This window comes from Microtus ochrogaster, unplaced genomic scaffold (assembly GCF_000317375.1).
Source record: "Microtus ochrogaster isolate Prairie Vole_2 unplaced genomic scaffold, MicOch1.0 UNK1, whole genome shotgun sequence".
Taxonomy (NCBI): domain Eukaryota; kingdom Metazoa; phylum Chordata; class Mammalia; order Rodentia; family Cricetidae; genus Microtus; species Microtus ochrogaster.
Genome location: NW_004949099.1, coordinates 28,869,550 through 28,885,022, shown reverse-complemented (window position 1 = coordinate 28,885,022; position 15,473 = coordinate 28,869,550). Strand labels below are relative to the sequence as shown.

The 15,473-nt window shown below is 48.9% G+C and overlaps 1 protein-coding gene across 2 annotated transcripts in view; it reads left to right on the top strand.

Moving 5' to 3' along the window:
- Window positions 1–7,498: 7,498 nt before the first annotated feature.
- Vgll4 (vestigial like family member 4) overlaps window positions 7,499–15,473 on the top strand; it is a 113,634-nt gene continuing 105,659 nt past the window's right edge. The window contains exon 1 of one of the 2 annotated variants that reach the window (XM_026788326.1): window positions 7,499–7,693. The gene's annotated coding sequence lies outside the window, so the exon portion shown is untranslated. Of the gene's footprint in view, window positions 7,694–8,505; window positions 8,523–15,473 lie in introns of those variants that run through there. The other variant, XM_005365033.2, reaches the window with a different exon arrangement.

The window sequence follows — 15,473 nt, the reverse complement described above, 5'->3', positions numbered from 1 at the left end:
AGAGTGTGGTGACAAAATCATCATATTAGGGACCAGGCATGGTGGCACAGAACTCTAATCTCAGCACTCAGGAGGCAGAGGCCGGAGGATCTCTGTGAGTTCCAGACCAGCCTGGTCTACATAGTGAGTTGCAGGCCAGTCAGGGCTATATAGTAAAACGGTGTCACGAAAACAAAGAACTAAACAACATAAAGCCATATCAGAAATCCTTGAGTGACAGAACCATCCTATGTTCCATCTTAAGTAGGGAGCCACACATGTGGACCTACACACAAGTTATGATGCTTGGAACTGAACACATACACATATATACACACATTACTGTGGTTGACGCGCATGTGCACCCACCGCAGGGATGGAATTTAAGGTGGGACCTTTCTGGAGCAATTCAGACCGTTCTCCTGAGGGATTAGGTACTGTTGGTAATGAGCATTATCATCCACTGGACGCAATCTGGGCTGAGCTGGAGATAGGCCTCCAGGCATGCCTGTGAGGAATTACCTTGATTGCCTTAACGGAGCTGTGAAGACCTGCCACTGTGGGCGGCACCTTTCTCTGGTTGGGCTCTTCCTAAGTAGAGAAAAGGATCTGAGCAGCAACGCTCATCCCGCTCTGCTCCCTGATGGTGGATGAGACCTGATGCTTCAAGCTGGCTCGACTTCCCCACCATGATGGAGCGCAGCCTGGAATCGTGAGCCAGAACAAGTTATTTCTCCCTGAAGTTGCTGGGTCAGTGTTTTACCACAGCAAGAGAAACATAAGCCAGGACCTTTTACAGAAGGGTCTCCTGCTCTCCCACCTGCCTCCGGAGGATGAGGACAAAGCAACAGGCATCGTCTTGAAAGCAGAGCGCAGTCCCCACAACACCCGTGCCCAGACTTAGACTTCCCAGGCTCTTGTGAACTGTGTCAACGGCAGTGTCCTTGTTGAGAGAAAATGGTACCTTGGGGGCCCTGGGGGAAGGCAGTATGGGATCTTACTGCTGTGTTGCTTATCACAAGCATCTGTGAATCTAAAATTGTCTTCATTATTTTTTAAAGTGTATGTGTGTGTGGGGGGGTAGCAATAGGGAGCCAAAAGCACTAGGAATCTGGGGTTTTATTTTAAGGGCTGTGGGCAACTGTTGAGGGATTTTTCTCTGGCGTGACACATGTCTTCACTTAGCATCTATTTTCTGCCCAATGCTAGGATAATATTATCCTGGCCTGACTTATGACTGTGACATTTAAATTTAAAATATTACTCCCCCCCCACATACTGCCTTTTTTTTTTTTTATTCCCTGTATACTTTCCCAGATTTTCTAGGAAAGCAGTTTCAGGCTCCATGTACAAGCTTGGACTCTTTCTACAGCAGAAATAACTGGGAAGGGTTCTTCCTCTTGTTGCTTCCACGGACATTTCATAAGCAGCCGAGAGAAGACAGGCTCTGTGCCAGACACCAGAGATTGCAGAAGAAATAAGACAGTCTTTCCTACCTATCAGAGGCTGCACTGTTAGCTCTCGGTGAAAAAAGAAAACACAGGCTTCAGAAAGCAATGGATCAACTTGAGCCTGGTGGAGTCTAAAGTCTGGGGACAAAGGGACCGGAGTTAAGGCAACGCCTCCCAAGATTGTCAGTATCCCAGTTTCCACCATCTTTATTATGTCTTCCATCCCCCATATGTGTCTTCAAACAGGGTCTCTCCTCAAAGGTCAGGCTAGCCTGGAACTCCCCATGTAGTCTGGGCTGGTCTTGAGCTCCTGGTAAGTCCTCCTGCCTTCGTCCCTTGTGTGCTGTGATTACAGGTGTTAGCATCATACCCAGCTACATGTTTCCATTCTCAAGCTTGTCATGTGAGTATCATAGCTCACCGCTATTAGTTCATTAATATATTTTCTATTGCTATAATGAAGTACTTGAGGCTCGGTAGCTCTTTAAAATAGCATCCGCTATTTAGCCTTGAATGACCTAGAATTAGCTACATAGACCAGGTTGGCCTTGAACTCACAGAGATCCACCTGCCTCTGCCTCCTGAGTGCTGGGCATAGAGGTGGACACAGCTATGTCTGGTGACTCTGTCTTGCCTAATATGACATCCTGAAAAATGGGTATTATGATTCCCTTTTCTAGGGGAGGTAACTAAGACACAAGGGTTTGCTAAATACCTTGCTCAAGATTTTAAGACTAGACAGGTGGTGGCCGTGCTTGTCTTTAATCTCACACTCAGTAGGCAGAGACAGGTGGATTTCTGTGAGTTCGAGGCCAGCCTGGTCTACAGAGCGAGTTCCAGGACAGCCAGGACTGTTATTTAGAGAAACCTTGTCTCAGAAAAACAGAATAAAGAAACAAGAAGATGCTAAGCCTAACAAGAGTGGTGCTATGATTCAAAACCAGGGTTAGCATCTACTTAACTTCTCTGTCATGGTCTCTGAAATTGGGACTCATAGTACATTCATAGGAATTTATAATAAGAGCTGTCTGGGGAAGCCTTTCAATTTAGCATTTTAAAGATTTATTTTTGTTTATTTTCTGTGTATTGGTATTTGTCTGTGCATCACATACATACAGTGCCTCAGAACCTGACAGAGGGCATCAGATTCCCTTGGAACAGAGTTGTGAGCCACCATGTGGGAGCTAGGAATGGAACCCCAGGTCCTCTGGAAAAAAAGCCAGTGTCATTAACCACTGAGAAACCTCCTCAGCATCTCAATTTAGCAATTTTTATATTTATCTTTAAAGATTTGATATAGGCAAATACCAGGTCTGGTAGACATAGCTCGAGCTGATTTTAGGTCTGGCACAGGCTGGGCAGTTATAAAATGTGTTTTATTTTATTGTTGTGGTGGGAGCATTTGTGCATACCAGAACATGTGTGTTTATTTTATTGTTGTGGTGGGAGGGTTTGTGCATACCAGAACACGTGTGTAGAGGTCAGAGGACAACCCTGTGGAGTTCGTTCTCTCTTTTTGCCTTTCCAGAGCTCCAGGGGCTCAAATTCAGGTCCCACTGAGCCATCCCACAGACCCATGCTGAGCAATTAAACCTGTCCCAGCTAAACGACCAAAGAACCCAGCTGGCTTCTCATGATGACACCCTGAAGACAGCCAGAGCCCTAAGGTCAAGTTTACACAGGGATGCATAACATGTTCATAGGGGCCTGAATGGGAACAGGAACTGGAAGAGTTGTCACTGCGGGGCCCACAGTAATAAAACAATAAACCTAGTCAGGGCGTGGTGGCGTACATCTTCAGTCCCGGGATTTGGGAGGCAACATCTCTGTGGCAGCCAGAATTACATAGAGAGACCTTGTCTCAAACAACAATAAGAAGCACCTCTTCCCCTCAAAATCAATCAATCAATCAATATCAATCAATCAATCAATCAATCAATCAATCAATCAATCCCACAAGAGCTCAGCTTGGGACTCTCTTCACACTTCTACAAAAGAGCACCTGCCATGTCAGATAGACACTGAAGATTGTTAACTTGTGTTTTATTTGTAAATATGTTTGTAGTTGACAGGTGTGCAAAAGTCGCAAGCCTCTAGTGTTTTCTCTTGGTTTTATGCTGTACGTTTTGAGTTACAGGAAAACAAAAATAATACGTCAGGCTTGAGAGATGGGTCACAGTCAGGAGCACTTGCTACTCTCCCAGAGGACCTAGGTTCAGGTCCCACATCTGAAAAGGTGGCTCACCACTGTGTGTAACTTCATTCCCAGGGGATCCAAGGCCTTCTTGCTCTGGTTTTGGTTGCAAACCTTTGTCTGAAGGCATCATATTTGGGAACAGGATGTTCCCTTTCTGCGCCTCTTTCTTTGTAAGATTCTGCACCTAGAAGCAGGTATTTGTTTGTTTTTTTGTCTTCTCTTTCCTCCCAAGTTAAATGAAGATGTTGGGGAACCCCTCTGCTGAGGTCCCATATGACTTCTCTCCCAACACTTCTCTCTTATGTCATAACATAACATATATATATATATTTTATTTTTGGTTTTTTGAGACAGAGTTTCTCTGTGGCTTTGGAGCCTGTCCCGGAACTAGCTCTTGGAGACCAGGCTGGTCTCGAACTCACAGACATCCGCCTGCCTCTGCCTCCCAAGTGCTGGGATTAAAGGCGTGCGCCACCACCGCCCGGCTGTCGTTTATATTTTATATTTTACGAGACAGCGAGCCTCTAACTGACTTCGTACCTGAGGATGACCTTGAACTCCCGGTGCTCCAGCCTCCATTCCACAAGTCCTCAAATCCTGAGAGAACAGGAGATGGGGAGGGCATAGAGAGACAAGAAAACACCTTGTGACACGGGGAAGAAACGCAGAGCTGGTTCACACAGTGTCCTCAGGTCCTGTGTGTGTTCTTATTCCTTTCATTTAATTAAAAATGTTTCTTTATACCAGGCGGTGGTGGTGCACACCTTTAATCCCAGCACTCAGGAGGCAGAGGCAGGCAGATCTTTGTGCATTCCAGACCAGCCTGGTCTACAGAGTGAGTTCTAGGACAGCCAGGGCTACACAGAGAAACCTGTCTCCAAAAACCAAACCAAAACAACAGTAAAAATTCCCACTCTGACGGGCGATGGTGGCGCACGCCTTTAATCCCAGCACTCGGGAGGCAGAGGCAGGTGGATCTCTGTGATCGAGACCAGCCTGGTCTACAGAGCTAGTTCCAGGACAGGCTCCAAAGCCACAGAGAAACCCTGTCTCGAAAAACCAAAAAAAAAAAAAAAAAAAAAAAAAAATTCCCACTCTGACTAGTTCTTGTTGATAAGGGTGGGTCTTGCTGTGTTCTAGGCTGGCATTTAACTCTCACATCGACCAGCTTCCTTGCTTCCTGAATAGCTCAGACTACAGGTGTCTAGCACCACACTCAGCCCCTAACTTAAAAAGAAGTTTATATCCTCCTAAAATTGCTTTACATTTCGCTTTTAGCATCACATATAAGTTACATGGCCACAGTCCGAGTTTGCCACCTAGAACCTGGATCCATGCAGAGTGTTGCCCTGTCAGGCTGATGTACTGACCACTGGATGCGAGTTTTGGTTCTAATTCGGTTCCTTGCAGCACCCCCTACCCTGTGTTTTCCACTCAGTTGTTTACACCAGCACAGTAAAAACAGCCAGACTTCACGTGTCATTTGGCCGTTGCCAGAGTTAAGTTTGCTCCTGCTGATGTAAGGCAAGGAGTGAGATTAAGCCCTGCCAAGGTCAAAGACTGGTCACATCCATGAGAAAAGCCTTCGGTCCCCATGATTTATCTACAGAGCAAGGCTCAGTCTAGCCAGTGATGGAAATTAAAGAGGCAGTTTTAGACCTCTGCACCAACCTCAAACGAAAATCACTTAGCAGCCAACAAGTGCCAAAGCTGTCGTGAAGATGGAATGAGATAATGATCTGTGGGGTCGCTTTGTCACCCAGAGGCTGGGGTTGAAAATGTACCATTGTGCTGCGTGTTATTCTTGCTCATGTGTTCCCTCTGAGCAAGTTCCTCACCTAGCCCTCTATGATTAAGTTCTGTGTGTTTGTAAAGTGCCAAGCAGCTATGAGTTCCAGTCAAAGTGGGGAGATGGAACTTGGCTGTACCCCTAGGCCTCTTCCTTAGTCCCTCAAGCCAGAGCACTTCATGAAATAGGGCTGAGCTGGGATTCAAATCCAAATCTCTCCTCCCTTTTTGCCACCTTCTTGGTGTTTCTCCAAACTGTCCCTTGTCTGTCCTCATTCTCTATTTGTGTGTTTTGCACACTTTCTTTATCCACTCTTAAGACTTGATAAACTATAATAGAGTCTAAGTTTGAAGACATCATTGGGAGGCTGGAGAGATGTCTCAGAGAGTAAGGATGCTTGCAATCAAGTCTGAGACCTAAATAACTATCCTGAAACCCACATGGTCAAAGGAGAGAACCAGCTCTTGTGGGCTGTCTTCTGATCTCCACGTTCAGGTGCGTGCATGCGTGCGTGCGTGTGTGCGTGTGCGTGTGTGTGTGTGTGCACACGCGCGCACCATCAGAAAGTTTGAGAGCCTTCCTAGCACTGATCCATGATTTTCTTCAAGGTTTAGTTTTATTTTTAAATTATATGTATATGTGGGTATATGCACATGTGAGTGCTGGTGCCTGGAGAGTCCAGAAGAGAACTCCAGGTATCCTGGAGCTGGAGTTGCAGACTGTTGTGAGCCCCTGATTTGGGATGCTGGGAATAAAAGTGCAATCCTCTGGAAGGCCAGCCAATCCCTTTAACTGTTGAGCCATCTCTCTAACCCTCTTGTTGGGATTCTGATCCATGAATTTTAAAGGAGGAACTAGGAAACCTCAGGGTGGCCACACTTGGATCTTCTCATCTGGTGCCTGTGTGTCTTACAGGTGGCCACAAGCCCCCAGGGAACCTGTTTGCAAAATCAACTGACCCTACTTCTATTGTTATTCATCGGGATGACATTCTGGGGATGCCCTCTGACCAGAAAAACAGAAAGGGGAAAACGTTTTTTTTTCTTTCCAATGCTGAAGTAACCTACTAATTTGTTGTTGTTTTTGTTTCTTGAGACAGGGTTTCTCTGGCTGTCCTGAAACTCACTCTGTAGACCAGGCTGGCCTTGAACTCACTGAGATCCGCCTGCCTCTGCCTCCCGAGTGCTGGGGTTAAAGGCGTGCACCACCACCGTCCGAGTCTACTGATTATTTTATGGCATCTTGGAGCGCTCTCCCAAGAAAAGCCCTTGTGGTCTGGGTTTGTCATTGTCTAGTCCGGTTTCTGTGCTGTAATAAACACCTTGACCAAAAGCATCTCCAGGAGCAAAGGGTTCATGTTAGCTTACAGCTTGTTAGGAAGTCAGAGATGCCGTGGAGGAATGCTGCTTACTGGCTTGCTCCCCAAGGCTTGGACCACCTGCCCAGGGTGTCTCCACCCACAGTGGGCTGGGCCCTCCCACGTCAATCACTAATTAAGAAAATGCCTCCACAGGCTTGCCCTCAGGCTGTAAAATGGAGGGATTTTCTCAATTAAGGTTCCTTTCTCTCAAATGACTCTCGCTTGTGTCAAGTGAACAAAAAACAAAAACAAAAACAAAAACTAACCAAGACTGTGGTGTGGTGTTTATATGTTGGAGTGTGTGTGTGGGGCACCTTTCTAGAGACAAAGGTTCGAGGACAGCCAGAAGGCATGCAGGTGGAGCTGTGGTAAAACCAGCCAGAAGTATAGCCTCTGCCTGTTTTAAGAAGTTAGCGGCCGGTTATGCTAAGCAAATGTTTTCCTTAATTGTGGCAGTATGAGGAAAACAATGGAGGGCCCAGGGCTGCTGGGCCGGGGGCGTGTCCACTTCCCCCACCCCAGAGAATGACTGCTAAAAATTAAAGCCAGGTTTGGCCTTCGCCGGGTCACGTGCCCTCGCTAGAACCTGCACCAATAGGACGCGTTTCCCTCCTCCTCCGCCCCTGCCCGTCCCACTGCAGAGCTGGCTGGTGGCAGCACGAGTTTGCCCAGCGCAGCAAAGTGCAGCGCGCGCTCCGAGCGCCCTTTCCGCGGCTCGGATTTTCCTGCGTTTCCTCTTCCTAGCTTGTGGGTGGGGAGGCCGCGAGTGAGTGTGGACGCGTGTGCGCGCGCGTGGAGTGCTGGAATGGGAGGGAACCCAGCCGGCTCGGAGTGTTTTGATCCGAGGCTGCCCTTTTGATTCTGTGGCACCCCGAGTTCCCACCTCCCAAGCCTGCGCGACCGCTCTGTGCCTTCAGGTACGTGTAGCTGTGGGACTGTCGTGTCCCGGTGGCTTTGGGCGTGGGGTTTGGTGACCAGAGGGTGAGGATGCGAGTGGAGCCCCACGGAGCTACCGCCGCGTGGGTGTGAACGTAGAGCTTAGACTCCTGGGCGCCTACCGCCCTGCCGGCCCTCGGGCTGCAGCCTCCGGGTCCGTGTGGGGTCCCCAAAGGTGGCCCCGGTGCCCCGCGTGGCCGACTGAACGGGCAGGTTACAGGGAGACGGGCACGGAGCGTGGCGGGACGGTTGGGTAGAAGCCTGCTGGGAGCGTTTGGGGATGCGCGTGGCTGGTGGCGGCTGGCACCTGGACACGCACCGGAGTGCCCGCGGGTGTTCACGCGTGTGCCGGAAAGGTGCGTTCGTGGGGCTCGGGGGCGTGGCGCGTGAGGGATGCTGAGGAACGCCACGTCTGTGTGCCCTGCCCCGCAGAAGCAGCTCGGGGGAGCATCTCAACCCCAGCGATGTTCGGGGCCGGAGCTCTGGATTTCGAGTGCGCGGCGCCGGAGGGTACGCGCCGCTCGTGGCCGTGCAGCGCGGCCCCGCGGGCTCACCTGGGCGCGGCCCCACCTGCCCGGCCCGAGGGGCGTGTCCGGGGCGTGCGTAGGGCGTGGCTATGCCGGCCAGGAGGAGACCCGGCGCGGGCGGGCTGCGCCTCATTCCAGGGATTCCTCGCGCTCCCGAGCCTGCGCGCGTGTTGGAGAACCCGGCGGAGAGGAGCGCGTTCCCGAGTTCGCGCGCCCCTGTGCGTGCCCCGCCTCCGTCCTCTGCGCCCCCGGCGGGGCCCGGCCAGCCCAAGGCGGGCAAGCGGTGAGTGCGGGGTACCCTGGCCCGGGTCCGGCGACCTTAGGAGACCGGGACTCGCGGCGGATCGAGAGCGGCTGCTCGTGCTCACGGGCCGGTCCAGCTCAGGCTGACCCGGGTCCCGGGCGCGCGCACAGGCCCCGAAGCTAGGCACCGGCTGGGTCCCGGCCGCAACGCTTCTAGGCTGCGGGACGCGGCCGTTTCTTCGCACTTCCTGCCCCCTGCTCAAAACAGGGCTGAGCGCCCTTCAAGCACCGCGTGAGGCCTCCCCGGAAAGCTCCGGTCTTTGCCTTTTTTTGGGTTTTGTTTTGCTTTGCTCTAGAGTCTCGAATTCATCACACGGAGACATAGAGCCTTAGGCGAGGATGACAGGACTTGTTGGGGCGGCCTCGTCGTTAGCGCTTTCCTGGCTTTGCGTTCGTCGGTTTCCACGAGATGATTAAAAAGTCGGTTTCACTTTGATCGTTGGTCCCGTTTGTCTGTTCCTTGTGTTTCCTCCTTTAGTTAATAAGAACCAGCAGCCTGGTGTGGGGGAGGTGGGCGGTCTTGGAGTGTGGAGTGTTTATCAGAACCCTCTTTAATTTTTTTTTTTCCTTGAGACAGGATTTCTCTTTGTAGTTCTGGCTGGTCTGGAACTCCCCTTGTGGACCAGGCTGGCCTCAAACCCAAAGAGATCCACCTGCCTCTGCCTCTGGAGTGCTGGGACTAAATGCATGAGCCACCAGGTTCTTCAGAGCCAGTAATTTGGAAGATACCACCCTGATGTGGAATTTTGACCCCCCCCCCAACCCAAGAAAGTAGGCTCCTGTTTTTTTTTTTTTTTTTTTTTTTTTTTTGGCTGAGGTAACGGTTGGGGGGGTGGGAAAAACAGAAAAATCCTTTTTTTTTTTTTTTTTTTTTTTTTTTTTTTCTCTTCTGGGCACAAGGTCAAGAAACAGTATAGGTCCATTTGCAGTTTAGGATTTGAAGGTCAGTTTTGCATACCATTCTGGCGTGCCAAACTTGACCTCCTCTTCAGTCTCTGTGGTCATTGTTCCTACAGCGGCTAATTAGGAGTCAAGGCCAACAGAGTGGGCTGTAGGAGACCTCAGGGCTGGGTGGTGCAGAGTCCAAGCTGGTGGTTGTCTTCTAGCAAGAACTTGTTTCTCTAAATGATGGATTTATGGGTACTTTACTCCGAAGATTCTTAGACCCAAGATAGTTTGTAAAGCCCCTCCCCTCCGGCGGGAGGCAGAGTTCTTGATACAGTTACATCATTTTATTTTTATTTATTCATTTGTTTGTTTGATTGGTTAGTTTTTTGAGACAGTGTTTCTCTGTGTAGCCCTGGCTGACCAGGAACTTGCTCTGTAGACCAGGCTGGCCTCAAATTTAGAGAGCCTCCTGCCTCTGCCTCCCGAGTGCTGGGACAAAAGGTATGTGCCGCCATTCCCAGCATGCTTTGTGTTTAACTCTTGCAAAAGTTTCCTTTCGAGACCATTTGCCTTGCTACCTGTGAGTGTATAACACTTCTGGGCTGTCTGCCTTTGCTTTAGATGTGGAAGGTAGAATATGAACTAGTTTTTGTATTAACTAAAACCCAGTACAATTAAGAAGATAATTTTGCTGTAAAGAACCATGTCTGCATTCCAAACTGAATGTCATAGTGAAAACAGTTTCAGCTCATTGTTTCTGGAGACGAGTTCGAGTCCTGCCCACTGGTTCTGTCCCAGATAAACCTAAATATCCCAGATGATATCTAACAATCTGTTTTCTTTTTTAATTAACATTTAAAATTTTTATTTTATATGTTTGGGTGTTTCCTCTGCACATATGTCTGTGTACTACGTGCCTGCAGTGCTGAGGAGGCCTGACGATCTGGCTTCATAGCTGGGGTTACAGATGTTTGTGAGCCACCACGTGGGTGCTAGGGACTGAATCAAGTCCTCTGCAAGAGCAGTCATCGTAACCTCAAGAGTCCTCTCTCCAGGACATCTTATTTTCTTCTGTGACAGACCGACACTATTCTAGTACACTGCAGAGTTTCCAGAATCCAGGTGAACAATGTCCTTGGAGCAGATCTGGAGTCAGGATTGTGAAAGTCTCTGAAGAGATGTAAACGTTTCATAAACGTGGCTCATGATGCTGGTTTTCCAGCTGACTTTGCAGTGACTTGAAGATTTCAACACTTTTTGCAGACATAGCTCTGAGAGCGAAACTTTCACCTTTAACTATTCTGTAATGGAAAGTTCCAGTCCCTCTGGAGTCAGCCTTGTTACCCACCTCGGCGACTGCCCAGACAGCCCCACAGCAACGTCTTTGTGTCTCCTAAGGTTGTGTTGTCTGCAGCTAACCCGAACAACCTTTAAAAAATATAAAACAGGAGGCGAGTAACGATAATCAAAGCTGTCTCGTGGGGGCTGGGGATGGCCAGGTGGGTGAAGTCTTCAGTGAAAAGGCATGAGGATCTGAGTTCAGATCCCCAGTACCCATTTTAAAGCTGGGCATAGGGGCTTGAGCCATGGCTTGGGGACAGTTCCCCACACCCACGTGGCAGCTCTCACCCATACACAACTCCAGTTCTAAATGATCAGATGTCCTCTTGGCTTCTGAGGGTCTAGCCAAAAGACTGGGTTCTATATTCAGGGAGAGTCTCTGTCTCCAAAACAGATTCAGTTAGGAGACAGTGAGATATGCAAATGTGAAAAGTTTTCTTGGACCTTTGAATGCGATTTTATAAAATACTGTCAGTTAAGTTCTGATAACAAAAAGCAAACCCCTGGGAAATGTAAAGGAATTGACCCTGGTGGTTTTTTCTTTCTTTTTTTTTTTTTATTGCCTGAGATAAGGTGTTGGAGGTAGGAGAAATCAGAGAAAGAACAAAGTGTGTGTAAGAATGGTGTAGTAGCACACACCTGTAATTCCAGCATGTGTCAGAGAATTGTCCCCTGGGCTGCGTGTCCAATTCTAGGTGACCTGTGTAAAGGAGACCTGTCTTAAAAAAAATCAAACAAAAAGCCACCTCCAATGGGACATGTTAGCCAAGGGTCGTTCATGGTTGTAAGGGGGGAACGTTCCTCGAGTTAATACAGACTACAGTTGGAGTCTGATAGAACACTGGGTGAGTTCAGAGGAATGGTGCCAGCTGCTTGGCAGGGGTTTGTCCACCTAAAGAACAAATAGCAATGATAAGAACTTGGGCAGGGTTGCCAGGTCTGGAAGGCACATACTGACTGCCAAGACAGGAGAGCAAGGAAGTGTTGACACTGGGGTAGGAAGCGGAAATCTATGTGGGCTATAGTTTAATGGTTCTTTGGCAAAGGAGGAAAACCTTTCAGAACTCCTCTGTGTGCCTCACGCCTCCTGTCTGCTAATGAGATGTAGTCTATTGCCATTATTCCCACTTATACCATGGCCCCGCTCACCGCAGTTTGTGACCTTTCGAAGCAGAGCTTGCACTGTTTAAGGTGGAGGTTGGGCAGGTTTGGGTCTCTCCATGCACACGTCTAAAGGAGGTTCAACAGGGCGATGCTCAGGCTTGTTCCTGTGCTCACACCGTGTGTGAGCACGCCGTGCTTTGGTGTGTGTTGGGGGAGCAGCTGGTGTAAGTACTGTGTTTTCTGTTTTCCTGCTTTTTGTGGGTGACTTGTTTCAAACAGCCTCTGAGCGTGATGGTGAAAATGCTTCAGGTCCTTCAGCTAGGAAGACTGTGATGTGCTCCGTGTAGAGAAAACATGTATTGGAAGGAAGACGAGGTTTCGGGGTGCCTGGGAGAGCAGCGAGCTGTGAATTCCACGGTAATGAATCCATAGATATTCAGTAAGATGTGTTTCAACAAAAATACACCTGAAGCAAAGCTCTGTATTGGTCAGTCAGCAAAATGTGTTGAGAGGCTGAAAGGATCCACACTGAATATTTATGGAGCTTGTATGTGTGGTGTGCTTATCTGTATGTGTATCACATGTGTGCAGGGCCCACTGAGGCTAGAAGAAGGTGCTAGAATCTGTGGAACTAGAGTTAAAGCATGTGAGCCATCATGTGGGCGTGGTGAACTGACCCAAGTTCTCTGTGAGAGCCTGGATTCCTCTTCACCGCTGAGGCATCTCTCCAGTTCCCCGTTCATGATGGTTTTACAGAACTTAACTATAGTGAGTTAGGAGAACTAACTGCAGTTACTAATGGCCGTGACCAGTGTGTCTAACGATACAATAGATCCCCATTTAGAAGACTTGCCTAAGACCCTGGCATGGTGGCACATGCATGAAATTCCAACACTCGGGAGGCAGAGGCAGGTGAATCTCTGTGAGTTCAAAGCCACCTGGTTTACAGAGCTACTTCCGGGACAGTCAGGGCTGTTATGCAGAGAAACCCTGTCTTGGAAAAAAAAAACAACAAACCCAAAACAGAAAAGACTTCTCTAGGTTTTGACAAGCTGGGAGTTAAGGGCAGAAGAGGGCGTGGGATCCCCTGGAGCTGGAGTTACAGGTGCTCGTGAGTCACAGAGTTCACTTTTATGTAGGATGACAACAGCGGTGAGGAATGCTGAGAATTGGTAGTCGGTTAAAGTCAAGCCTTAAACTGTTAGACACAGTAGGTCAGTGTGTGCCTATCACAGGCTCACTCTCCACGGGTTCTCTGAGGAACGAATGAACTTCAACCAGCAGAAAGAACGTAGGCCGCACAGACAGCCTTGACAAGGGTCACGTAGTGTGCTGGGAGTCTCAGGTGGCTCACGGTCTACTTCCCAAGTCTACGGTTTACTTCCTAAGTCTATGCATTGCACTGTGGAGGCTGAGAACGAGTTGTGTTGTCAGGGCTGAGCATGTGGCTCACTGCAGAGTGGTTCCCTAATGTGCTCAAGGCCCCTGGACTCGATTCCCAACTGTGAAAAAGCAACGATTTTTCTGGTGCTAATGGCGTTGTAGTGACTGAGGTTGCTAGACACTGTGTGGTAGCACTGTCTGTCAGCTGGGTTGTCAAAGCCGATGAAAAGTCACCCCTCCCTTTCTGTGGGACTGAGGAAGGCTGCAGAGCCTTGGGCCACTGTAGCATGAGGAAATATTAACACAGTTAAGCGGTACATTCCTTGAGGATTCTCCTTTGTTCGTTCTAACCCACTGTGGTCTTCCCTAGCTGGCAATGGGAAGGAGAATCAAACATGGGCAGAGATGAAATGGCAGGTGCCTGCCACCTCTCTCTGAAATCCAGGGTGTCCAATTCAGAGAGCTGGAGGATGAATCATTCTAGAGAAGACTTGTTCCCTGCAGAGGTGTCTGTCACAGGAGGGCCTCAAGCCCTTGCAAGTAGGGGACACACCTGGAGCAGCTGGGCCACATTCTAGGACCATCGGGGCCATAGAAAACAGTATTGGCTTTTACTGTGCAGCTTATTGTGGAGGCTGACAGCTACCCGAAGATCCCTAGTTAGGGTTTTAAGTATGCACATATGTTTTCAATTCATAGAGCATGTAAGGATATTACCTGTATTTCAGGCATCTGCCCTGATGGATTTTCAGATGCATGATGGTGTACAAACATAAGAAGGTGAGTGTAAGTCAAAGCTGGTTGAGTCCTTGACATCCCTAGTGTTTCAGAGGCTAGCCATGTGGGTCAGTCGCTCATTCTTGAGCATGCCCAGGGAGGGAAAGCTGGGGTATCAAAGAGACTCTACTGTGGATGTTCTTTAGTGGCCCACCTGAGGAGAGAACGATTTTTTTTTGGTTGTGAGCTTATTCTTTAATGACTGAGCCATCTCTCTCCAGCCCAAGAGCGATTTTTAATAGACTGTAATTCCACTTTTGGGGAGGTGGAGACAGGAAGATATTTGGCCAGCCAGTTTAGCCAAATCAGCAAGGTCCAGGTTCAGTGGCAAACCCTGTTTCAAAAGCTAGGGTACAGAGTGATAGCTGGTGGGAACCTGGTGTCGACCTCTGCCCTCTGCATTGCATGTGCATGCTCATGTGTACACACATGGTCACCACATAACACACACATATTTTTAAAAAGTAGTAAATGCAGGAAGGGGGGTGGATGAGGAGAGATTGGCTCATCGGTGCCAAGTTACAGAGGGGAAGACATTCTGGTGTCCCGAAGGCTGAGATTAAAGGCGAGTGCGACCATGCCTGACATCATTGTCTTTAAGGATTGTATTAGTTCCTGTCCTGTTGCTGTCACGTTGGCTTATAGGGTCAGGATAGAGACTCCTGCAGGGTAGACATGGTGTGGTGGGAGCTGGAGGCTGACTGATCACATTTTATCTGGAAACAGGAAGCAATGAGAACAGTGAGGTAAGGCTACAGACCGTCAAGGCCATCCCACAGTGATCTTCCCCCAAACAGTACTACAACCATGGGCTAAGTGTTCAAATACAGGAGCCTATTGGAACATGTGTGTGTGTACGCGTGCAAGTGTGTGGGTGTGGGTGTGTACACGCGCGCACATATTTTAAAATTTACTTTTATGTTCAATTGGTGTTTTGCCTGCATATATGGCTGTGGGAGGGTGTCAGAAACGTTTGAAGTGGAGTTCTAGACAAGTGTGAGCTTCCATATAGGTGCTGGGAATTGAACCTGTGTCCTCTGGAAGAGCAACCAGTGAGTGCTCTTAATCACTAAACCATCTCTCCAGTCTCTCTGCATGCACATTTCTTGTTCAGACCAGTAGAGGGACAGGGGACCTAGGGCAAAGGTAAGTGGCTGGCCATCCCATTGGCTTCGGACGTCCACAGCAGCAAAGCCTAGCACACACTGGCCTTTCTGTGGATAAGTTGGTTTCTGATCCTAGTGCCCTGCCTGTATTAAAAGATGGTGCAGCATGAGGAGGAGAAGGAAAAACAGGAACACAAATGGAACATATCTTTTGCACAAAAACAGAGAGGGGTGATCCGAGGTGCTGTGAATAGATAGGGAGGACGTGTATTACAAGAGGCTGGGTCCTCATGGAGGATGTGTATTACAAGAGGCTGGGTCCTCATGGAGGA